The 25750-nt window shown below is 47.8% G+C and overlaps 1 pseudogene across 1 annotated transcript; it reads left to right on the top strand.

Annotated features, from left to right (window-relative positions):
- The first annotated feature begins 415 nt into the window (after positions 1 to 415).
- On the top strand, positions 416 to 16452 carry LOC147102843 (uncharacterized; annotated as a pseudogene). Its single transcript, XR_015073128.1, has 2 exons — positions 416 to 538; positions 14517 to 16452. The product of XR_015073128.1 is annotated as an uncharacterized LOC147102843 (transcript).
- The last annotated feature ends 9298 nt before the right edge of the window (positions 16453 to 25750 follow it).

The raw sequence follows: 25750 nt of genomic DNA on the forward strand, positions 1-25750 counted from the left end.
GGAATTAATTTACTGAGGGACAGAGGTTAAATGGGATTTTCTTATCCCTGGGTTTTCTTATATTCTTCTAGTATGTACTTGATAGCTCAGTGATTGGAATTACTTAACCATGTACTTCCCTGAATTTAAATCATCTATGTGCTCAGTAAATTACATGTTGCTTACTGTTCTATACAATTCTCCAATTCTGTGTTTTAATATTCAATTTTAGATGTGTACAATCATCTATATGACAAAAAGTCCCTGCTCATTTTGAAAGCTGAAAAATAAATTTGTTATTGAAAATGTTTTAATTAAATCTGCTTTATACTACTTCCGGTTAAACAGTACATATGAAGTGGATATTTTGGCTGGGAGTAATGTGATATCCTCGATGTCTCAGCATTTAATCTTAAACATCATAAATTTGATTTGACAGGAGCAATGTAGGTTTCTACACAGAGAGAGCTGTAAGTTATCAGAAGATGTCTGCCCAGAGTGGCATCACCAAAAGAAGTGCACAAACAGTGCCTGCCCCCAAAAATATTTAAATCGAGAGGTACTGCATGATTTGTTTGTTACTGTTTTTATATATTGGCAGTTTGAACCTGTGTTCTTTTTAAAGATATTTTCCTCCCAACCCAAAACCGATCTTCCAATGCCACACACTATCTACAGCCAACAAAATGGCAAGCAACCAGTTCCCAGGCCTCCATCAATGTCGCTCTAATACCAGCCACTGGGACGTGAATGATAACAGCCCATGACTGACTTTCCCATTGACTAACACCACCCCCAACAGCAACACGGCTGAAATCAGGAATTCAGCACTGTGGGAATTCCAGACATGAATCTACATTCCACCATTCTGTGGCACAGTCTATTCGTTTTCCAATACACTCAACCATCACATCACTGATGGCATCTCTAATATCTTATTATTTCCTCATTTTTCTTTACAAAATTGAAAATACTCTCCTGAATTATGGCAGCATTAATGTGTATGAACCGTGACCGGCAGTGCGAGACCTAAAAGAGATGAAATATTATACTTTGTTACAAGCCAAATGAATGTTGAATGTTTAAATGTCTTAATCTAAATGTACACTCTCGGGAGCCGCAAGCCTACATTTCGTTGTACTGCACTTGTGCACTAACAATGACAATAAAGTTGATTAATTGTGTAGCACCAATGTTAATTTTATGAAAAAGCAACATAACAGTCATGAGTGAAAAGCCCATGAGTTTTGCCAGCTGTTTGAGTGAGCTAGTGGTTGGCATATGTTGTGTGACTGTCTTTTAATATGTGAAACACTGTCCTAATGAAAGGGGAATCAGGTCAGTTCAGTATAAATGTTAAGGATTCCAAAAACCGCTGTCATTGCACCGTTGCTAAGAGGAAGGTATGGCAAATATATAATTTGTGTCAGTAAACACTAGTACCAGCACACGTGGGCACGAAAATGAGATCAATCATGAAGTTAGTCATTTTATTTAGTAATTGCATTTGTTTCTAAGAGAAGACTAGTGTGTAACCGGAAATCATTGTATATTCACAGACCCTGTACAAAGGATCACAGAGGGTACAAATAATTACTATAAGCAGCAAAACTGCTGCATGTACCATGAGAAAATCAGCTATTTCAACGGAATTTACCCTTCTACAAATGAAGGTGCTGCTTAACATGTATATATCTATGTACTGGTACTTTAAATTAATGAACTAGTAGCATTTATCACTGTAATTAGCAGAAATTAAACCTTTGTCATAAAAAAGTAAAACTATGAAAAAGAGAAGACAATACCCAGTGGTTAAATCTAAACTGTATCACAGTGCTTCTGAATACAGTATGCATGTCATAGGATAAATGGGCTGTCTGGAATACATGATGACCTGCTTAGACCACATGCAGTACCATCAAAACAATGGCATAAAGTCTTTGCACTGTCAACCATGACAATGATGTAAAAACTAGAACTACATAATTTCTCATGGATGGGACACGTGATTAGACACTATGGGCAGGACTTTAACTTGGAGGCAGGTAGGGAGCGAGGGTGGCTGGATTGTGGCCGGGAAACCTGGGAGAACAGGATTCCCTCCGGCCCTGCCAAATTTAATGGCGAGGCCTGATTAATATTTTTTTCTCTGTTTCCCGCCTAGCAGGGGAGAGCGGAGGCAACATGGGGCGGGAGGGGGGGGTTTGGGTTGGGGAAGGTCGGAGGCCTCGGGGCGGGGAGGGAGATCGGAGGGATCGGGGCGGGGGGGGCGAGATCGGAGGGATCGGGGCGTCTTCCATAGAAAATGGGAGCTTTTTAGATCGCACATAGTGTAACATACGGGTAACGCCAGGATGGCATAAGTCAGTATGTGATATACCTATCAATTCCTCCAATAAAAGGCGAAGAGTTACGAAGGTGACTAAAGGTTTTTATTGACTAAATAACAGAGCCCACTCTCGTGGGTGATCCGATCCAAGCAGGAGGAATACCAGCCAGTCGCTCACCTTTATACCTGGCCTGGTGGGTGGAGCCAAGGCGGAGTCGGCAGTGGTCATCCCAGGTATAGCAGTGTGGCAAGAGGCGACCTCGTACCGTGATACAATAGTGGTCAGTGATACAGTTATAACGAACAGTGGTGAACAGTGCTAACTACTAACAGTGATACAATAGTGAACGTGGTTTACCACATTCACCCCTTGTTTAGAATTAAGTCCGGCGGGGTGAAGTGTACTACCAATTCTGGTAGGTCAGTCTGTCCGGAGGCTTCGTAAGCCTCTCCGATCGCCGCAGCGGTGGTGTTGCCTTATCCGGTGCTGGTGCCTTATCCGGTGTTGATGCTGGTGTTTGCGTGGTCGGCGAGGGCTCGTGGGGTTCCGGCATGCCGTCTACCTGGACTGAGGTTGGGGGGGGTGGTGGCGGTGTTTCCGGATCGGCTGAGGGTGCGAGGTCTCGTAGGGAGACAGTGTCCTCCCGCCCGTCTGGGTACGCCACGTAGGCGTACTGGGGGTTGGCGTGCAGGAGGTTCACCCTCTCGACCAGGGGGTCCGTTTTATGGGTCCTCACGTGTTTCCGCAGCCAGACCGGCCCCGGGGCGGTCAGCCAGGTTGGTAGAGTGGTTCCCGTAGTCGACTTCCTGGGGAAAACGAACATTCGTTCATGGGGGGTGGTGTTAGTGGCCGTGCAAAGTAATGACCGGATGGAGTGCAGCGCTGTCGGGAGGACTTCTTGCCAGCGGGAGGTTGGGAGGCCCTTAGACTTTAAGGCTAAGAGGACGGCCTTCCATACCGTCGCGTTCTCTCTTTCCACCTGACCGTTACCTCTGGGGTTGTAGCTGGTGGTCCTGCTTGCTGCAATACCTCTCTCTAGGAGGAATTGCCGGAGTTCCTCGCTCATGAAGGAGGAGCCCCGGTCGCTGTGTATATAGTTCGGGAACCCGAACAAGGCGAAGAGGGCATTCAGGCACTTAATGACCGTGCTACTGGTCATGTCGGGGCAGGGGAAGGCAAAGGGGAAACGGGAGTACTCATCAACGATGTTGAGGAAGTACACATTACGGTCAGAGGACGGGAGGGGCCCCTTAAAGTCGATGCTCAGGCGCTCGAAGGGGCGGGTGGCCTTGATCAGGCTTGCTCGGTCCGGCCTATAGAAGTGCGGTTTGCACTCCGCACAGGTCTGGCAGTTCCTGGTCATGGTCCTGACCTCCTCGATGGAGTAGGTCAGGTTGCGGGCCTTAATGAAATGGTAGAGTCTGGTGACTCTGGGGTGGCAGAGCTGGTCGTGGAGGGTCTGAAGCCTATCGATATGCGCGCTGGCGCATGTCATTCGTGAAAGGGCATCAGGGGATTCGTTCAGCTTGCCTGGCCGGTACAAGATCTCATAATCGTAGGTGGAGAGCTCGATTCTCCATCTCAAAATCTTGTCATTCTTGATTTTGCCCTTCAGCTTGTTATTAAACATGAAAGCCACCGAACGCTGGTCGGTGAGGAGGGTAAATCGTTTGCCTGCCAGGTAGTGCCTCCAGCGCCGTACTGCCTCCACGATCGCCTGGGCCTCTTTCTCGACCGACGAATGTCGGATCTCGGGGCCCTGTAGGGTCCTTGAGAAGAAGGCCACTGGCCTCCCCTCCTGGTTTAGGGTGGCGGCTAAGGCGAAGTCGGATGCGTCGCTCTCCACCTGAAAGGGGATGGACTCGTCCACTGCGTGCATCGTGGCCTTGGCTATGTCTCCCTTAATGAGGGAGAAGGCCGCGCACGCCTCCTCCGTGAGGGGGAAGGAAGTGGCTTTCAGGAGGGGTCTGGCTTTGTCCGCGTAATTGGGTACCCATTGGGCATAGTAGGCGAAAAGCCCCAGGGTTCTCCTAAGTGCTTTAGGGCAGTGGGGGAGGGGTAGCTCCATGAGGGGGCGCATTCTTTCTGGGTCGGGGCCGATGATTCCGTTCTCCACTACGCAGCCGAGGATGGCAAGGCGCGTGGTGTTAAACACGCATTTCTCCTTATTGTAGGTGAGGTTCAGCCGTTGGGCCGTACGGAGGAATTTCTCCAGATTCGCGTCATGTTCCTGCCGGTCGCGGCCGCAGATAGTGACGTTATCTAGGTAGGGGAATGTAGCCTGCAGTTCGTTCTGGTCAACCATCTGGTCCATCTCCCTTTGGAAGACCGAGACCCCATTAGTGACACCGAAGGGGACCCTAAGGAAGTGGTATAGGCGCCCATTCGCCTCGAAGGCGGTATACTGGCGGTCCTCAGGGTGGATAGGGAGTTGGTGGTAGGCCGACTTCAGGTCGATGGTCGAGAATACTTTATACTGTGCAATCTGATTGACCATGTCAGATATGCGGGGGAGGGGGTATGCGTCCAGCTGGGTATATCTGTTTATGGTCTGGCTGTAGTCGATGACCAGGCGGTTTTTATCGCCGGTCTTTACGACTACGACCTGGGCACGCCAGGGGCTGCTGCTCCCCTCGATAATGCCCTCTTTCAGGAGGCGCCGCACCTCAGAGCTAATGAAGGCTCTGTCCCCGGCGCTATACCGCCTGCTTTTGGTAGCGACGGGTTTGCAGTCAGGGGTAAGGTTAGCAAACAGAGAGGGTGGCGGGACCTTGAGGGTGGAGAGGCTGCAGGTGTTACGCGGTGGGCGGTTTAACGTTTGCTGGTTGTTGACTGTGAGTGGGGGGAGGGGTCCACCGTATGCTAGGGTTACGCTTTGGAGGTGGGATTGGAAGTCCAGCCCTAGTAGGACGGCAGCGCAGAGATGGGGGAGGACGAGGAGTTTAAAGTTTTTATACTCCGTGCCCTTAACCGACAGGGTCACGACACAGTAGCCGCTGATGTCCGTGGCGTGGGACCTCGATGCCATCGAGATTCGGCTGCGCGTTGGTAGGACAGAGAGGGAGTAGTGGCTCACCGTGTCTGGGTGGATGAAGCTCTCCGTGCTTCCGCTGTCGAACAGGCAGGTCGTGGCGTGGCCGTTCACTTTGATGTCCATCATTGACTTGGACAGATGGTGCGGGCGGGCTTGGTCCAGGGTGACGGAAGCTAGTGTGTAGCCGAGCGAGTCGTTGTCATCTGCGGGCGAGGCGGTCGGGCGTGGTGAGTAAAATGGCGTCTCCCACGAGGTAGGGCCCCATGAGGCACTATTGGGGTCGGTTGCCTTAATCAAAGATGGCCGCCCCCATGACTCATGTGTGGGGATGCTGGCCTCAGTTGCCCTAAACAAAGATGGCCGCCCCCATGACTCATGTGTGGGGATGCTGGCCTCAGTTGCCCTAAACGAAGATGGCCGCCCCCATAGTTCGCATGCGGCACTGCTGGCCTCTGAGGATCCGCTCCTGCAGGCCTTGGAGAAGTGGCCTTTCTTCAGGCAGGTTTTACATATGGAGTTCTTGGCTGGGCAGCGCGACCTCGGGTGCTTCTCCTGGCCACAAAAAAAACAGCCGGCGGCCCGATCGCGGATGCCCGATGTCGGGGCCGGTGCCGGGGGTGGCGGGGCCGGTCGGGTCCGGGACGCCGACGCAGAGCTAGGTCCCGGGGGCGGCGCTGGGAAGGGTGCTGTGGTAGGGGTCGGGCCCGAGTCCCAGGGTCGCGAGCAGTACCTGGTGAATGCTTCCTGATCTTGGTGGGCCACTTCCAGGGAGATAGCGAGGGCTTCAGCTTTTTCCATGCTGAGGTCTTTAGCTTCCAGCAGTCTTTGCCGTGAGTACTCGGACCGTAGGCCTTTCAGGAATGCGTCGCGGATATTATCTTCAGTATTTTCGGCTGCCGACACCGATTTAAACTCACAGTTCCTGGCGAGTGCATATAGCGCCTGTGAGAATTCGGCTACTGATTCTCCTGGCTGTTGCGGCCGTGATCTTAGGAGGTGCCTAGCGTACATGTAGTTTACCGGGGTCCGGTACTTCTGTTTCAGCAGGTTGATGGCGGTCTCGTAGGTAGTCATGTCCTCGATGAGAGTGTATACTCTCGGGCTCAGTTGTGCCTGCAGGACACTTAGTTTGGATGCCTGAGGGACGCTGGATTCTCTCAGGTATGATTCGAAGCAGACCAGCCAGTGTTTAAAGTCTGCGGCTGAGTTTGCTGCTCGTGGGTTCAGGTCCAGGTACGGCGGTCTGAGGGCTCGCAGCCAAGCTGGCTGGTGTGGCTGTGCTCCTGGGAGCTGCGCTGGTGGCTCCTCCGCCGGTTGTGACTCGTTGTTGGACATCATTAAATTTAGTCAATAAAATTGATATACCTATCAATTCCTCCAATAAAAGGCGAAGAGTTACGAAGGTGACTAAAGGTTTTTATTGACTAAATAACAGAGCCCACTCTCGTGGGTGATCCGATCCAAGCAGGAGGAATACCAGCCAGTCGCTCACCTTTATACCTGGCCTGGTGGGTGGAGCCAAGGCGGAGTCGGCAGTGGTCATCCCAGGTATAGCAGTGTGGCAAGAGGCGACCTCGTACCGTGATACAATAGTGGTCAGTGATACAGTTATAACGAACAGTGGTGAACAGTGCTAACTACTAACAGTGATACAATAGTGAACGTGGTTTACCACAGTATGAAGATCCGCAAGAGTCAAAGTTGACATGGAAGAGCAGAATGCCCGCGTGAGGGTATCCGGGGCCACATTATCTTTGACGGGTCGATAATGTATGGTGTAGCCAAAAGAGGCCAATTCCATTCTCCAGAGCTGTATCTTGTTATTCTTCACCTTAGTGCGTTTCCGGTTATCCAGCATAAAGGCCACGGAGCGCTGATTGGTTATAAGTGTGAAATGGCGACGAGCGAGAAAATGACTCCATTTACGTACTGCTTCGATGATAGCCGTAGCTTCCATCTCGACAGGAGGATAATGGAGGTTGCTACACTGCAAAATCCTGGACAGAAATGCAACGGGTCGACCACCTTGATTCAAGGTAGCTGAGATCGCCACCTCTGATGCATCGCACTCGACCACGAAAGACAGATTTTCATCAATGGAATGAAGCGTGGCTTTTTCCAGTTGTTGCTTGAGGAGGTCAAAAGCTGAAATAGCCGCTGCCTCCAACGGAAACGACTTCGCGTGAAGCAGGGGCTGGATCTTGTTGGAAAATTGGGGTATCCACTTCGCATAATAGGCGAACATGCCGAGGGCCCGACGAAGAAAGCCGAGATTCGTAGGAGGAGGGAGCTCCTGAAGCGGACAAAGTCGTTCCGGATCCGGTTTGATGACACCATTGCCCACCCAGTAGCCAAGGATGTTGACTGATGGTACTGATTTCACGGATTGGGACTCATTTAAGGTTAAGTTGCGACGACTGAGAACGTCAAATTTCTGGAGGTTGGCATCGTGCTCCTGGTCATGACCAGCAATGGTGATATTATCCAGATATGGAAAAGTGTCCGTTATGTTCTCCTGTTTGACTAGGCTGTCCATTGCCCGTTGAAAGACGCCACCCCATCGGTGACCCCAAACGGAAGGTGACAAAACTGGTAAAGCCGACTGTTGGCCTCAAAGGCCGTATACTTCTTGTCAGAGTCCTTTAATGGTACTTGATGGTATGCGCTCTTTAAATCAAAAGTTGAAAATACCCTGTAGTTGGCAAGGTTATTAACCATGTCATCGATGCGTGGTAGTGGGTAGGCATCCAGGTCGGTGTACTGGTTAATAGTTTGCGAGTAATCGATGCAAAGATGACTTGAGCCCGCCAGGAAGATGAACATGGCTCAATGATTCCGTCCGCTAGGAGGCGAGGGATTTCTGCCTCGATAAAGGATAGGTCATCTTGACTGAAACGTTGTGATTTAGTAACTATGGGCTTACATCGGGGGGAAAGATTGACAAACAAGGAGGGCTTGTCGAGCGAAGCTGCCGAAAGCGCTCAAAACGGTACTTTGGAAATAGTAAGCTCTGGCTTTGATCCTCCAAACTCGAAAGTGAGTCTTTTGTGTTGCTTCTGGAAATCCTGTCCCAGGAGCACATCACTGCATAGGTTTTTGAGCACCCCAAGCCAGGTGGAAAAATAAGTGCGGCCATTGAGAATAAGGTCGACAAGACAAAAGCCAGAAGAGTTGGTGGTCAGTGTCATCAGAGCCATTGCAATTTCCCTGTCCAAGGGTTAAATACGCAGTTTTAACTTACTGACAGCCTCCTCACTGAGGGTCAATTAATGCACTCAAAATGTGTCCATTTACCGAAACCTTCGTGGCTGCATGGGACAGGCTTTGGGGGAAAACAGCTGTGATGGGAGGAGGGGCAGTTATATACTTGACAGCTGTAACATTAGTAGTGGTTCTTGGGGGAGGAGCAGTTTTATAGATAGCAGCTGTAACCCTAGGAGAGGCTCTTGACTGACATACTTTAGAAAAGTGACCTTATGACAATGATTGCAGGTTGCATTACGAGCAGGACAAAATTTCCTATAGTGAAATGCACCTCCACAGAAGAAACACTTCTTTTTAGATTGCCAAGATGCCGCTAGGGTAGGGTCGTCATCAGCTAGGATAGAGTCATCATCAGTGAGGACTTCCGCCTGAGGCTTATCGGAGGAGTCACTAAAAGTGATAGCAGCAGTCCGTGCACGTGGTAAAAGATAGGCATCTGCATTTTTTTTTGCTAAGTCCAGAGAATATGCCTGGTCATAGGCAGCTTGTAACTCAAGGGTTTTATTCTCCAACAGACGCTGGTGAATGAAGGGAGACGCAATTCCATTAATAAAAGAATCACAAATTAATTCCTCCTGGTACTGCTCAGCTGAGACAGTTTTGAGATTACAATCTTTGCTGAGCCTGCGAAGCTTTTGAAGGAATTAGTCAAGTGATACCCCGGGTTGTTGTCAAGTTGTGGCCAGTAAGTGCTGAGCAAAAATTTCGTTTGGGGCCTTAACATATAGTTGCTGCAGTATTTGGATAGCGGAGTCATAGTCTACACAGTCTTCAATATAATCAAACACATGAGGAGATACATAATTGGCAAGCATTTGTAAGTCATCAGGAACATTCTCACCACAAGCCCCGAGGAAGTTGCTGAAAGTACGATCCCAGTGTTTCCATACCTTAGCAGTTGTAGGTGAATTCGGGTCCAGGTCAAGACGGGCGGATCTGAGTAGTTTCTCCATGATGGATTGATTACTACGTCTGGTTCCCTTCTACACGTTAGAGTCGTAGCCGTCTGTTCCCAAAATCACTTAGAGCGTGGAGCAAATTTCAGTTGATTAAATTGACATAAGAAAACTACTAGGCACTTGGTCTAAGCATTAAACAAAGCTTTAATCAATTGTTTTACAACATGGCAGTCTAGTTGTGTCCTTCACTAGTTCCTGTTAAGAATGTCCTGCGCAAGCTGGGCCCGTGCCCGAGTATTTATACTCTCCCTGGACAGCGCCGCCCGCAGGCCGCTCAGTTGATTTATGTCACTGCCCACTTCATGTTTTAGCGGCGGCGGGATGGGAGCGGGCAGACAACCCGCTGCCAGCAGGCAGGAAGTCAATTTAAATATTATAATGAGGCTGGAAGTCACTTTAACCACCATTTTGTATTTACCTCTATCTGGTCGGGTTTTACACACTTCATAAAACCCAGCAGTTAGAGCAAGGCGAGGACTGCTGCATCCAGGAGGTAAGTGCCTCTACACCTACCTCCTGGATCCAGGGTCCCTGTCTAGCCCACCCCCTGCATCAGAAAACACCTCACCAGGTCTCCGATCGCCTTCCCGGACCCCACCCCCACCGATAATCTTGAGGCTGGCCCCGATCTGCTCTTCCCTCCCTCCCCCCGACCGATGATCTTGAGGCTGGCCCCGATTCTCTAGTGGCCGTCCCTGATCTGCTCTTCCCTCCAACGATCCTCCAGAGGCCGCAATCGGCATTGCCCCTGTTCCCCCCCCCCCCCCCCAACCTGATCCTCCGGAGTCCACGCTCTGCATTGGCCCCCCTCCCTTTACTCCAGAGGCCGGCACTGGCCCCCACCTGATCCCTCCCTCCCTCCCTCCCAGCTCTGTGCGGCCTAGTGCCACAGGCCTTCTCCATCTGGCTGGCTGCGGGTAGGAAACAGAAGTTTCAGATGCAAATCAGGCCCTGCCGGTAAAGTTGGCAGGGCCTGTGGGAAACCCATTCTCCCGGTTTTCCCGCCCCCAACCCACTTTCCCCGTGAAAATACAGCCCTTTGTGGTTAAATCCCTCCATGGCCTTGCTCCTCCCTATCTCTATAATCTCCTCACATTCCCCCAAACACTGTTTCTGTGACTCTGGCCTCTTGTTCAACCCTTTCCTCCATTTGCCCCACAATTGGTGGCTGTGCTTTCATTCACCTAGGCCCCCGCTGTCTGCAATTCCTTCCCTAAAGCCCTCCACACACCTCTGCTCTTTTAAGACTCGACTTGAAACCTATGGAGGAAATTTTATCCCCAAAAAACGGGTAGGTTGAGGTCGGGTGGGAGGTTAAACTGTTAAAAAAAAAACTAAATCCCGACCCCAACCTGCCCACTTCTGGTTTGAACGGGGGCGGGCAGCCAACCCACTCCCAGGAGGCGGGTCGCCCCTTTAAAAATTATAATGAGGCTGGCGTGCCTCATGGTGAGCCACCATTACAAATTTAACTCTGGCTGGTCGTTTCTTCGGCCTCGGGGAACCCGCCAGCTAAAGTATGGCGAGGACTGCTGGATCCAGGAGGTAAGTGCCTTTACACTTACCTGCTGGTTCCAGCGTCCCTGCCTCACCAGCCCCTTGCGGTCGGACACCCCCACAATACTCCGATTTAACCCCCCCAGGTCAATGATTCCCCCCCCCCCCCCATGAGGCATCCGATGTCCCTCGCCCCCGGGGCCTCCGACCCCCCCTCCGGCCCCTGATAACTTTCCCGGACTACTCTCACCAGCCCCGATGCTTCTCCAGCTCACGAGTCCCAACCACCCCCTCAGCTCTTCCCCCCCATGCTTCTCTGGCTCCGGAGTCACGGCCAGACACCCACTCAATGCTCCTCCAGCTCCCGAATCCCGAACACCCGCCGCCGCGCGCCCCCCACCCCGGCTGGCTGTGGGCAGGACACAGTTTCAAAATGTTAATCAAGCTCTGCCGTTAAAATCGCAGGGTCTGCGGGAAACCTGTTCTCCCAGGTTTCCCAACTGCTTTCTAACTCCCCCCCACCCGCTCCCAACCCACCTCCAGATTAAAATTCCGGCCCATGTCTTTGACCAGGTTTTTGGTTATGCCTCCAAATTCACAGAAACCCCACAACGCAGATAGAGGCCATTTCGGCCCATCGAGCCTGCACCAACACATATCCCACCCTATCCCCGTAACCCCACGTATTTAATCCCCCTAACACTAAGGGTCAATTTATCATAGCCAATCAACCTAACCCGCACATCTTTGGACCGTGGGAGGAAACCGGAGCACCCGGAGGAAACCCACGCAAACACGGGGAGAATGTGCAAACTCCACACAGACAGTCGCCCGAGGCCGGATTCGAACCCGGGTCCCTGGCGCTGTGAGGCAACAGTGCTAACCAGTATGCCTCCTTCTAGCTTGGCATCCATTTTTCTCATATTTCTGTGAAGTACCATGGGATGTTTTTGCATGTTAAAGGCTCCATATAATTGCGAGATGTTGTCATAGTACAATTTGCTGCCCAAGTACTATTCTTTTGCACAAAAGATTTTGGGAGGCAGGAAAAATTCTGGTTTCTAAGTATATCTAAATGATAGCAAATATCTTGCGAATATGTCACTTGCCCTACTCATCAACAAAGTCAGAGGATCTCCCACATCCTGCCTTAATCTAATGCAAATAAATTCAAAATAATAAGAGTGACCTTGTAGTATAAATGCATTTACCTCTCAACCAGAAGGTCGCACGTTAACATCACGTTGTCTGCCACTTCACTCTGCCCACCTTAGATTAATGAGTCATTAGTTCTCAGCTGGCTACACGGAACACCATTTGGCAGATTCCATCAGAGATTCTATACTGGGGTCGGAAAAGCTGGTATTGTCCGCTCTGCGAGCTTTCTTTAAACTACCTACCCTCGCTGCTCATAGACCGACATAGACTGTGGTCACGAATAGCTCCATGGCCTACTCTATCCTACCTCACAGACCACAGTCATCACTTTTGGCCGCTGCCATAAGTTCTGCTCCCTTGTCATTGACTCCATCCCCATCCCTGCTACTTATTCAGGCTGTGGAAAACTTTGGCATTTTGTTCCATACAGAGCTGAGCTTTAGACCTTACATCTCCAAGACTGCTTATTTCCAACTCTGCAACACTGCCTCCCTCTGCCCCTCTGCTGCTAAAACTCTTATCCACATAGTTGTCACCTCTAAACTCAATTATTTCAATGCTTCCCATCCTTTACTCTTCATTAAGTCCAACTTAGCCAAAACTTAGTTGCCCATCTCTTTTCCTACACTAAGTTCCATTCACCCATCACTCCCATCCTCAGTGACCTATGCTGACTCCCTATTCCCCCAACACGTTAAATTTAAGATCCTCGTCCTTGGCTTCAATTCCCACCTGAGTCTTGTCCCACTCTATCTTTACAGCCTCTTACAGCCTTATATCGCCTCCCACAACATTTGGTCCTCTGACACTGGCCTTTTGCACATCTCCTCTCCATTCACAGTTTAAGCCACCTCTGCACTCAATTATTTCAATGCTTCCCATCCTTTACTCTTCATAAAGTCCAACTTGTCCAAAACTCAGTTCACAGAATCACAGAAACCCCACAGTGCAGATAGAGGCCATTTCGGCCCATCGAGCCTGCACCGACACATATCCCACCCGATCCCCGTAACCCCTACACCAACACATATCCCACCCTATCCCCGTAACCCCACGTATTTAATCCCCCTAACACTAAGGGTCAATTTATCATAGCCAATCAACCTAACTCGCACATCTTTGGACAGTTGTGCATCTTCTTTCCAACACTAAGTTCCATTCTACCCATCACTCCCATCCTTATTGTTGACTCCCTATTCCCCCAACACATTAAATGTAAGATCCTTGTCCTTGGCTTCAATTTCCACCAGAGTCTTGTCCCACTCTATCACTACAGCCCCTTACAGCCTTATATCGCCTCCCACAACATTTGGTTCATTGACTCTGGTCTTCTGCGCATCTCCTCTCCATTCACCCCACCAATGGTGGCCAAGCCATCAGCTGCCTCACCTCTACTATCTGCAACACCCTTCCTAAACCTCTCTGCCTCTCTATTTCTCTCTCCATCTTTAAAAACCTTCTTAAAACCCAGCATTTTGACCAACCTTTCAGTCACCCCCACCACCCCCCCCCCCCCCGCCCAATCTCCCCCGTCATGGCTCAGCACCATTCCTCTACTTCACTTGTGAAGTGCATTGGAATTTTCTTTAATGGTAAAAGCGCTATTTAAATGCATGTTACTGTTTTTGATGAAGAACCTGCTATGTATTTCCAGCATTTTCTGTTACAAACAGATAATTTGGTGTTTAGTAATTTTATGATAAATTGAGATTTTAAAAATGAGGATAACTAGTTTCTACTATCATACTTTTAACCTAGGTTCAATTCCAGCCCAGACTGATGAATGGATGAATGTTTGCACAGAATAAATTTGGACAACCTCTGTGGGAAATGGAAATGTCACATTAATGTGAAGAGGGGTGGCGTGGTCTTCCTAGGCCAGGGCGAAGGCACATCCGCGGTGCAGAGCAGAGGAAGCTTACTTTGCAACTGACATTACTAGACCTACCTAGGAGTGTTTGAAACTGACACTGGGTACCTGAAATGAGAAACTCCAGTGCTAACATCCCACATTTTAATGGGTACAAAAATCATCAAAGAAAAACTATTTCATTAGCCACTAAACAAAGTTATGATGAGCTACAGAGATGTTAGCCTAGAAATTCGTTTGCAATATTACCTTACGAGTTCTCTCTGCTACATTAGTAGAGGTTCTAATCTATTTCAAATAAACTTGTTAAGACCTCCGTTAAAATAGTGGACAAAGGAATGTGATATAAACATGCTCATCCACTAATATTGGGAACAGACATTTCTAGACTCTTGCAAGCTAAGAATTCTATCTTCTTTTCTCAGGTGGTTGATTGCACAGGATCAAACAACACTAAAAGAATTTTAGATCTTCTGTCGAAGCTTAATAAAGAAATGATTGTGGAACAAAGTACTGAAGAAGGCAGGAGGTGTGGAAATGGCCTTTGCGTTGTGTCAACAGTTATCAGCCGCTGTTTCTTCCAGGACTTGGACCACAGCACAAAGAGCAGCAATTATTTTGGTGCCTCAGTTTCATGTTTTGGAAAACATCAGAAAGAAATCATGATGGCCATATTGTGCTGCCGAACATGGAATGAAGACATTAGCTTGGCAGTATGTATGGCTTTAGAATGTCATGGACAGGCTATTAAATTTTGTCCTAAGGTGCATTCTGTTACTTACCCAATGAAGGATAGTTCTAACACACAGAGAGGAGTGCGCACAGCCAATGGTAACCATCAACAATATCCTCCCATACCACCCTGCAGCAAATGCCTAGTCCTGTTCCCAGACATAGGAAATGATCTACAACAAAGAAACAATGACCCTTGATTCTGGCAATACGGGAACTGTGCTGAGGTAGAATCTTTAAGCAGGTTTCTAAATGCCCATGGGGACATTTCCATGAGATTACCAGCTGTAAGCTTTTTATTTTGACTGGCATTAAATTGACAGCAAGACCAATTCTTTTGAAACAATTTGGAATAATTTTATTAAAAACATACACTCATGCAAGTTTATTAAACACACACACTCATGCACATCAAAACAATAGCCTACTGGTATTTATGGACTCTACTCGATTACAACTCGTAAGGTAATGGGTTAAGATTTACACAGACTGGTACTTCCCTGAGTTAAGCAATGTATGCGGCCTTTTTCCTCGCTTCTTGGTCTGGTCTGTAGAGGGAGGGCTTCTTGTTCTTCCGCGTGGTCGTCCAGAGAGAGAGAGAGAGCCTTTGGTTCCTTGTTTTTATATCTTTTTAAAGTCCATTGTCTTCTAGTTTAAATTCTTAAGACGCCACGATTGGGTCTTAGATTCCGGCAGTTCTTGATTGGCTTTCCTTTGAACATGTGTCTGTCTACAGTGGCTGGTGCCATTTCTTGCTTAGGTTACTTGTTTGTTGACACCTTTTAGTGGCTCTTGAGTTTCGATGGTGAGTTCCGATGTTGTCTCTGTGGGGGTTATCCTGTTATGCAGGTTTCCTTTGTTAAGTTTCGCGCCGTTGCCTTACCCAGGGGAGATCCATACACATCAAATTTATCTTTATCTTATATTAATAGTCTCGAGTCCATCACACATACAAAACATATATTTTTATTCTTACACACTCCTCCAGGGGATAGATTCACCTGGAGATCTCTTATCCTTAAAAGAAAACAAAGACTTGTACATAAACTAAAATTATTCAAGTTTCATTTGGGAAATTATCTTTTATTTACCAGACTTGCTGAGCTACAGAATACAGCTTAATGCTGGTTGGCTTAATGTACAAGTGATTTGCGATTGTTAATCTTAAAAGCGCCAGTTGGTTTGAAGATTTTCCTACTCTCTTAGCCAGCCATTATTTAAAGTTTGCAGCTCACAAACTGGCAAACATTAATATTATAGGAATAAAGCTATTCAGATGTCTGGAGTACCCTTATTACTGTAGTAGTGACTTTTTGCAACTAAAATACACACAAATACAATTTAAAATTTAGGGAAAATTTACATATTTTATACTTCAAACTGAGAATAATTTCTGTTATCACCTCTATAGCAGTTTCAGCCCACTGCACTCGAAAAAAAACCAATTAATTCAAGTACGATAGCAAAATACTGCGGATGCTGGAAATCCGAAATAACAATAATTCAAAGATCTGTAAGGTTTAATTAACTGATAATGTTCTTGAATTTGTTTGAACTATTTTGTAAATGAACTTAAAAGAAATATTCAAAATAAACACCTGAATTCTGAGGCTGCTGCTTGATGATAACTAAAAGTCCTTCAAATTTCACTTGTGAATTTATTGCATAGGCGATGAGGGAGGGGACGTAATGGTATGTTTTTGGGATCTTTGACCTTTTTATTTTAAATTCTTTTGGCCTCTGAATTTCCGGCTACTCTTGTAAGTGAGTCCTAGTTCCCAACGTCTTTGAGAGTATCTCCACTTCTCTTAATATCGCAGCAAAATATTGTAGCACACTAAAGATAATGAACAGAAAAAAAAGTTTTTAGATAACTTAAGATACTAAGGCTCGATTTTCATTGAGCCGTGGAGTCAGGCTTGGAGGCGTGCGGGGGGTTAAAATTGCAAAAACTGGCAGGCAGGACCCCACCCCCCCCCTCGCCTGGTTCCCGACTCCGAGCAATTTTAACTCTGGCGTGTCTGATGGTCCCGACTCCGTCCCGCATCCAACAGGTGAGACTGGTCTTTAAGGCCCTTAATTACCACTAAATGGCCTCTATAATCCTATTTTAACAGGCCCTTGCAACTTTAACCCTTTTCCCACGTAAAACACGCCTGGTAGGAATCACGAATGTGAAACCTGGCGGGAGCACTATTGGATTGCCGACTATCAACTGCAGGTCAACCATTAAAGAGGAGATTTGATCAGCCATCATTTGCAGGTGGCAGGACTCAGTGGTCTCAGGTCTGGGGCAACTTTTACAAGGCTTAACCACACCTGTGGAAGGTTGAAGCCTCACACCCATCTCCAGTGTGGCCTCCTGGGAAACCCCTCTCGCCACCTTCACTCAGCGCTTCCTCAATGCAGGCATATACCAGAAGCATGGGAGCCATTTATTTCCTTCCCATCTGGGCATTAGAGGAGCTCGAGCACCAGCCGCGGCAGCAGCAGAACCAGAAACAACAGCAGCAGCAGGAGCGCCAGGCTGCGGCTCATCCACCTGAAGCTGCACAGGCCAGAAGGGGCCAGCGCCTGGAAGCCCGTCGGCGCAGGAGATATCCCCCAAACAGGGTCTACAGATGCAGGGTCACCTATCTCAGCATGTCTGAGCAGCAGTGCCAAAGGCGGCTCCGACTTTCGCGAGAGGTAGTGACTGACATCTGTGCAATGCTACAGCAAGACCTGCTGCCCAGAGGACCAGGTGGACAAGCACTACCAGTGGCCGTCAAAGTCACCACCGCACTCAACTTTTTTGCCTCATGCTCATTCCAGGGATCAGCAGCAGACATCAGTGGCATCTCCCAGGCGGCCGCACACACTTGCATTACGCAGGTAACCGATGCCCTCTTTGCCCTTGCGCACAATCACATCCATTTCACCAAGGATCGAGCAAGTGTCACGGCGCGAGCGGTTGAATTAGCTCATCTGGCAGTCTTTCCAAGGGTGCAGGGTGTCGTTGACTGCACACATGTGGCCCTTAGGGCACCCCATCACAATCCAGGTATTTTTGTCAACCTCAAGGGCTTCCACTCCCTCAACGTTCAGCTGGTGTGTGACCACAAGAAGGAGATTTTGCATGTTTGCGCCATGTACCCCGGCAGTTGCCATGACTCCTTCATACTGCGCCAGTCTAGTGTGCCTCCGCTATTCAGTCCGCCAGGCCAACTTAACGGATGGCTACTTGGAGACAAGGGCTATCCCCTGAGGATGTGGCTGATGACGCCATTGAGGAGGTCAGCCAATGAAGCTGAGGAGCGCTACAACTCCAGCCACATGTCCACCAGATGCATTATTGAACAAACCATCGGATTGCTGGAGATGTGCTTCAGGTGCCTGGATAGATCAGGTGGAGCCCTGCAGTACTCAGCAGCCAGGGTCTCCAGAATCGTCGTGGTTTGCTGTGCACTTCACAACATGGCACAGCATCGTGGCTTGCAGATTCCTAAGGACCAAATGGCTCCTCACATATCCCCCTCAGATGAGGAGGAGGAGGGTGAAAACGAACATCCTGCAGAGGCCCATCAACCAGTGGCAGCAGTACGCGAGAACATTGCTGCCTGGGATGCAAGGAACGCACTCATCCTGGCCAGGTTTGCTTAGCCTAGACAATCAAACACTTTTGCCTCACAGCTTCTTACTTGAGCATTGGCAAAGGCCAAGACCCTGCAGATTCCTAGCTATTTGACCAGCATACTGACAATTGCAAGTAATCCTAAGCCCTCAATGTGAAAGTCCCATTCGCGAAATGACACACGCCACAACTACAGCAGTAGCCATCAGATTTTTTATTAACATTATTAATCTGATGGCTTTTTCTAACAATACATAAAATTTCACCCAAGTGACTACCCTTGTGACTACTTGTGCTTTATCTTCCTCTTATGCGTGCTCCTACGTAGTGGTTCCCCTGTGGCTTCAGCAGATGTGGAGGCCCGTTGCTCACTTTCCTGCTGCTCCTGTCTCGACACCTTTGGCGGGCATCCTCTGGGGTTGCGAACCTGTGAGGGCTCGTCAACTGTCTGCTGCTCCTGCGGCTGTTCAGGGGTTGAGACGTCTATCTCACTTGGATGTGGACTCTGGTGGGGCTCTGACCGAAGGCTCTGCAGTGGCATGGAAGTGTGAGCGCTTGGAGAGGAACCCCCCACTTCCTTGAGGTCTGCCACCAACCTCCCTCTCATGGGTCAGGTCCCCCTCAGCGCCTGCAAGTGGCTGGAGAGCACCTTGCTTCACATCAGGGGGGCCATGGGGACCCGTATCTGCAATGGCAGTCCTACTCAGAAGGACTTCCGTGAAGGTCTGGTTTCTCTGTTGAATAGATGCCCATCGCTGCTCAAGAGATGTCATTCTATTCTGAACAATGACCATGTTTTCCATACCCTGGCGACTAAGCTCCTCCATGGCCGTAGTCCTCCTCTCCTCTACCATAGCCATCCTCTCCTGTACGGTAGCCAGCCTTACCACGGAGGTAGCAATCATTTCCACGGAGGTAGCCATCCATTCCGTGTTGATGCGTTCATGTGCCAATGACTCCACAAAGGCTCTGCTCATGTTCGCGATGGACTCCTCCATTCGCTCCACACTCGCAGCGACCCTAGAGACAAAACCTGCCAGAGACTCCTGCACCTGTGCCTGGAGTTCCATCACCTCTGATCTTATGGATGGACCCAGAGGCAGAGGGTCGACATGCTGCTGAGCCAAGCTGGCAGAGTCCTGCGCCCTCTGACTAGGACTCGCCACTGCTGTCCCTGTCTCCACAATTTACTGATGCTCACTTGTGAGCTGTGATACACTAGGTGACAACACTACTCTATGTCCCGAAGTCTCACCGAGGTGTGAGTGTCTGCGCTGGTGCTGGGTGCGCTGAATTCTGGTGACGCTGCGCCCTCAGAGGTTGCAGCTTCCTCTGAGGAGTCTGGCTGCTCAGCCTCTTTGTGATGGTCCTGTGGGGGAGTAAAGGAAAGAGTCAGAGATGTGATGCAAAGGCTACATGCACATAGCTTTTTGCAGATGCTCATAAGTCCATCTGTTACAGCTTCACAATCATTATCAGCGACTCATGCAATGTCAAAGAGAGAGATGGGAAACTTTTCTGTCACCAGCTTGCTGTGTTGCACCCGTCTGTCCGCCCCCCACGCGCGAATCATCCTCAATGCCAATGATTTCCAGGACAGCCTCCTCCCAGGTGGGCTATTGAGGGTGGTCCTCCTCCTGTCCTGGCTCGCTCTCTCTTGTTGCGAGCTCTCTTTTCCTGCAATGAGGGAGACAAATGGAGGTTGAGTGAGAATGAAGGAGTAAGTGTAGAGATTGTATAGCATAGATACTTAGAAGGAGGCAAAGATGGAGTGAGGTTGCAAGTACCAAGGGCCCTCCCTGTTTGTTGTCAGTTGTGTTCAAAGCATCAGAGTGATAGGGAGTGTGAGGGCTGCATGGTGGAATAGTTATGTGAATGTGAGCATAGAGAGAGAGGGAATGGGTAAGGGTGCATGGATGTTAGTGTCAAGTGGGATGTGGAGGAAGAGATTGCTAAAGCTGAGTGCTGGTGAGGAAAGGCAATAGGGATCAGATTGAGGGTGATGGGAAATTCATACTCACTTTTCCAGTGTGCTGAAGGTCATGAAATCTTTTCCTGCTCTGTATCCAGGTTCTGCGGGTGACTCCCAAGGAGTTGACCTCCTCAGCCACCTGCATCCACACAGCCTTGGTCTGAGTGGGAGGCCTCTTCCTCCCTGATGAAGGGAACAGGACCTCCCTGTTGGCCCTAGCCCCATCCACCAATGCCTGCAGTGCCGCCTCGTCAAAGCGAGGAGCTGCTCTTGCCCTCCCGTTTGTCATCTTTCCTGCAGGTCCCTCTGACACCAAATGGAGGAAGCTTGGAAGCCTGCAGAAGAAGCAAGGCTTGCTGTGGACCTTAAATGCAGCAGCAATGATGACATCATCAGAGGGGACTTTCAGTCATGAAAAACCCCTTTGCAAAGGCTTCCCACATGTTGGAAATCAATTGGCCAATTGGGTTAAAATTGCATCAATCTCCCACATCCATTTAGATGCGTGTGGGAAACACGAAATTCGGATAACACGACACCATCCCGCACCTGAGTTAAAATTGAGCCCTAAGTCTATCCTGTGCCTGCACGGGATCTTCGTTGATTTTGAAAGTGGTAGAAGACCATTATACTAGAACTTGTTTTGGGCTTAAACTACCAAACAAATTCATTAAACAGCAATAGAACAAGTGAATAGTAGCAGTAACAAAGCATATTTTTATAGCAGTGGTTAAGCATTGCTTATCAACTATGGAAGTTCTCTACCTCAAATAACTCTTCAGATGTTTCAGACCAACTGTCTTCTTTTCAAAGGCTCCAGATCAAACTCACTGATTTGAAAAGTGCTGGAGAATATGCACCTTGAAATTATAACCGTGGCTACAAACCAAGCACATATTTTGAACAAATCACACAGAACATTTATAATTGAATTGACCGGCTTGGCCCCTCCCTCACTTGGACACTTATTTTACAGACAGATTGTAACAAAATGTAACAAACTGAGCTGGAACAATAGCAAAATACTGCAGATGCTGGAAATCCGAAATAACAACAGAAAATGCTGGATAAACTGCAGTTTTTCCAGCATTTTCTGTTGTGAGCTGGAACAATCTTCTCTGAGTGAAACTGGCTTCCAGGATTTTTTGTATCATGTCAGAATTTAAAATGCAATACCAAGCTATATATTAGGCAGAAGTTCTTATTTTTTGCTACACTTAATTCTGCATTGCCTACACTTTAAACCATTATAATAATGGTTTTAAAAGGATTGCACCTTTAAGGCAAGTGCTACCCATTGCATTTCTATTTACATATTGGCTGGGATGTAATAATAATAATGGTGAGACTCCCAGAGTCGCAATGCGGATTCCGCCCACTAAGGGACACAATGGACATGATCTTCACCGCACTTCAATTACAAGAGAAATGCAGGGAACAGCACCAACCGCTGTACATGGCCTTCTTTGATCTCACAAAGGCCTTCGACACTGTCAACCGTGAGGGATTATGGAGTGTCCTCCTCAAATTCAGCTGCCCTCAAAAGTTTGTCACTATCCTCTGCCTGCTTCACGACGACATGCAAGCCGTGATCCTGACCAACGGTTCCACCACAGACCCAATTCACGTACAAACCGGGGTCAAGCAAGGCTGTGTCATCGCATCAACGCTCTTCTCAATCTTCCTTGCTGCAATGCTCCATCTCACCCTCAGTAAGCTCCCCACTGGAGTGGAGCTAATTTACAGAACAAACGGGAAACTGTTCAACCTCTGTCGCCTCCAGTCCAGATCCAAGGTCATCCCATCCTCTGTCGTCGAATTACAGTATGCAGACGATGCTTCTGTCTGCGCTCACTCGGAGGCCGAACTCCAAACCATCGTAAACACCTTCACCAAAGCATACGAGAGCATGGGCCTTACACTAAACATCCGTAAGACAAAGGTCCTCTACCAACCTGCCCCCGCCACATAGTGCTGCCCCCTGATTATCAAAATCCACGACAAGGCCTTGGACAACGTGGACCACTTTCCATACCTCGGGAGCCTACTGTCAACAAGGGCAGACGTCGACGACGAAGTCCAACACCGCCTTCAGTGTGCCAGTGCAGCCCTCGGTCGCCTGAGGAAGAGAGTGTTTGAAGACCAGGACCTCAAACCCGGCACTAAGCTCATGGTCTACAGGGCAGCAGTGATACCTGCCCTGCTGTATGCCTCAGAGACATGGACCATGTACAGCAGGCACCTCAAAGCACTGGAGAGGTACCACCAATGCTGCCTCCGCAAGATCCTGCAAATCCATTGGCAGGATAGGTGCACCAACGTCAGTGTTCTTGCTCAGACCAACATCCCGAGCTCCGGCACGGCAAGAGAGCCCCAGGTGGGCAGAGGAAACGCTTCAAGGACACCCTCAAAGCCTCCTTGAAAAAGTGCAACATCCACAGTATCCCAGATCCCCTATAGAGTGCGCTGCACTGTTTTGACTCTCTGCAGTAAATTTCAATGCAAAATCCCATAGAAAGTCTCTGGTCAAGCGCAAGTGTAATGAACGTTGTTCGCCTCGAGACTGAAATCTGGCCCATTGTCTTATCTAAGTACAAGTAAATGACAACATGGTTAAGATAAAACAAAACTCATAGGCATGTTGGATTGTCCTGCAAAATGTTCAGAAAATCCAATTTTACAAACGACGAGGAGGTGGAGACTGAACTACAACACCACACCTTTTCCCTTTCGGATTTGGGTTTGAATGCAGGACATAAAGACTAATTTCTTTGAATTGAATTTGGGCAGTCTATACTCCAGTTCCAATGAGGTCAAGGCCAGAAAACAAAACTACCTGTAATTTAGCACATGTTGGCACTCTTGGTGAGAGAGGCCATGAATACGGTTTGTGTGAGAACCAGAAACAATCACATTGGTCCATTAAATATGCTTCTTTATCTAACTTAGTGCCACTCCTAATGTGTCATAATAGTTCTCCAACGTCGAGAAAAAAGCTTTCAAACATTTGAATTCCATTTAGTCGGTCCATTTCAGAAATGGAGATTTCTCTTTCACACCAGAACTCTGCTTTGACCAATCAAATACGCCAATCGAGTAAGAAGGAAGTCAGTTTCATTTCCTCATTTTTTTGCATCAGCAAATCATCGTGTTCAGCCGCCTAAACTCAGGACAAGCCGCTTCCATTCCCTTGTGGTGTGGGCTGATATTGGGACACTCTGACTTCTGCTGACATTATTACAGGATCAGGTAAAAAAAAATCCCGAACCCCAGCTGGACAGCCTCCCCCTTCAGTGCAGTCTGACAGTGAACCCGCTCTACAGGCTGGCCGCAGACAGGACTAAACTTGTAGCAAGCTGGCTGACACCCTCCAATACCAATCGGTTGGTTTCAATGAGTTGTTGCAATCTGTCACCAGTATTTTGCTACGAATTTTCTGTGTGTGTATAGATTGTGTTTGCTTGTACCATACCGAAATGTGTGTCAAAGCTTTGCACCTTATATCATTTTGCTCGGAATTGTGGAGAGTTCTTTAGTTTCTATTCAGCTGAATAAAATGAATAGACACTGAAATAACTGGACCGATGTTGGGCCTTTGGTCATTTATATGTAGAAATGTTTAGTAACATTGGCAAGTAAATAGTTACGATGATAAGGAAGTAAATTGTAAAAACAATACGGAAAATGTTGTTACAATCAATTATATTTTAAGATATTTTGTGTTGAATTTTATTGCTGATCAAGGTAAGGGATCTCAGTGCTGGGAGTGGGATATTTATATCTTGCTTGTGCTGCAGAGGTGCAGTTATCAAGAGTAACGCATTGGTACGAATAGACTTTGTATTTATAGTTCAACAGAATTGGATATTTTATTGTTTTCAAGTGTACGGGTCAACATGTCCTTCTTTTGAATTCAACACAAACAGGCAACGAGCAAGTGAAGGAAGCCAGTGATCTGTAAATTGATTCATTGGTATAGTTGGATAATGCTGAGGTTTTATTGTAATGCCGAGGTACAGAAACCATTAGAGTTTTAATCCTACTTTGCTATTAGGCGATACCTCTACTTCCCGGCCACCAGATAGAGGATTCTTGAATATGACGTTATTATACATCTTGAATTAGATGACTCACCAGTTTTATGAATTAGTCATGATCAATGAATTATGCATGCAATGAACTCCACTCTATCGAACCATGTGACTTAGGCTTGTATCTCCTAATCAGATTTATTTAAAAGTAAAAATTAAACAGCAGCAAAAGAGCAACACGGCAGACAACAACATTTCAATTCTAACATCCTGGTTTACAAAATAATATGAGACGCAAAGCTTTGCTAACTCTTCTAATAATACGGAACTTGACCCAACCTGTAATATAAACTTTATACATGGAGTGAAAGCTCTCAGAACACTTCCCAGTGCTCACCTCCACGTGAAACAGTAGAACAAGAATTGCTGAACTGGCAGAGAGCGGCCAAATAAATGTCTGTCAGGACAAGGAGCTGTCAATCAACTCCTTCCCCAGAAATAAAGGACATAGGAAGGTATCTGTCACAATGAAATAAAGTTGTCAATCACAAGTTGTCTATACCCAGTTTCCAATGAGGTCAAGTCCAGAACACAAAACTACCTGTAATTTAGCGCAAGTTGGGTCTCTTGGTGAGAGGCCATAAATACGGCTTGTGTGAGAACCAGTAACAATCACATTGGTCCATTAAATTTGCTTCTTTATCCAACTTTGTGCCGCTGGCTCCCAGTGTGCAGGCGTTGTGCAGCCAGTGGCAACATCAAAGTTAACTTGGGAAGTCCCTGTAAAAAACTGAACCTGGGGCACTCCTGGTCGGTATGTTTCAGAGTCCCATCATGTGGTGCGTTTACCAACAGAGCCATTTGTCAATAATTTTCTTAAGCATCCATTTGTTGAAAAGAAGTGACATGAAATTGTAACCTCTGTCACATGAATTTCAAATTCTGGTGGTTCGCAATATTTTCTGCAAATTGTCTACCTCATGGGTGGTTAAACTCAGTGGGAAAAGTGCAACATCTGCCCTCGGTTCAGTATAGAGCGTCACACTGAAAATCTTCGTTCCTCAGACAGGACTAAACCTGTAGCAAGCTGGCTGAAAGCCTCCAATACCAATCGGTTGGTTACAATGACTTGTTGCAATCTGTCACCAGTATTCTGCCGCGAATTGTGTATGTGTGTGAAGATTGTGTTTGCGTGCACCACACCTAATGATCAAAATAGTTTTCCAATATCGAGGAAAATGTTAATCGGTCCGTTATAAAATTGAGCGCCAGAACTCTGCTTTGACCAATGAAATATTGCGTTCGAGTAAG

Source organism: Somniosus microcephalus, chromosome 21, assembly GCF_052327205.1.
Source record: "Somniosus microcephalus isolate GS21.2 chromosome 21, FLI_Smic_1.0, whole genome shotgun sequence".
NCBI classification, from domain to species: domain Eukaryota; kingdom Metazoa; phylum Chordata; class Chondrichthyes; order Squaliformes; family Somniosidae; genus Somniosus; species Somniosus microcephalus.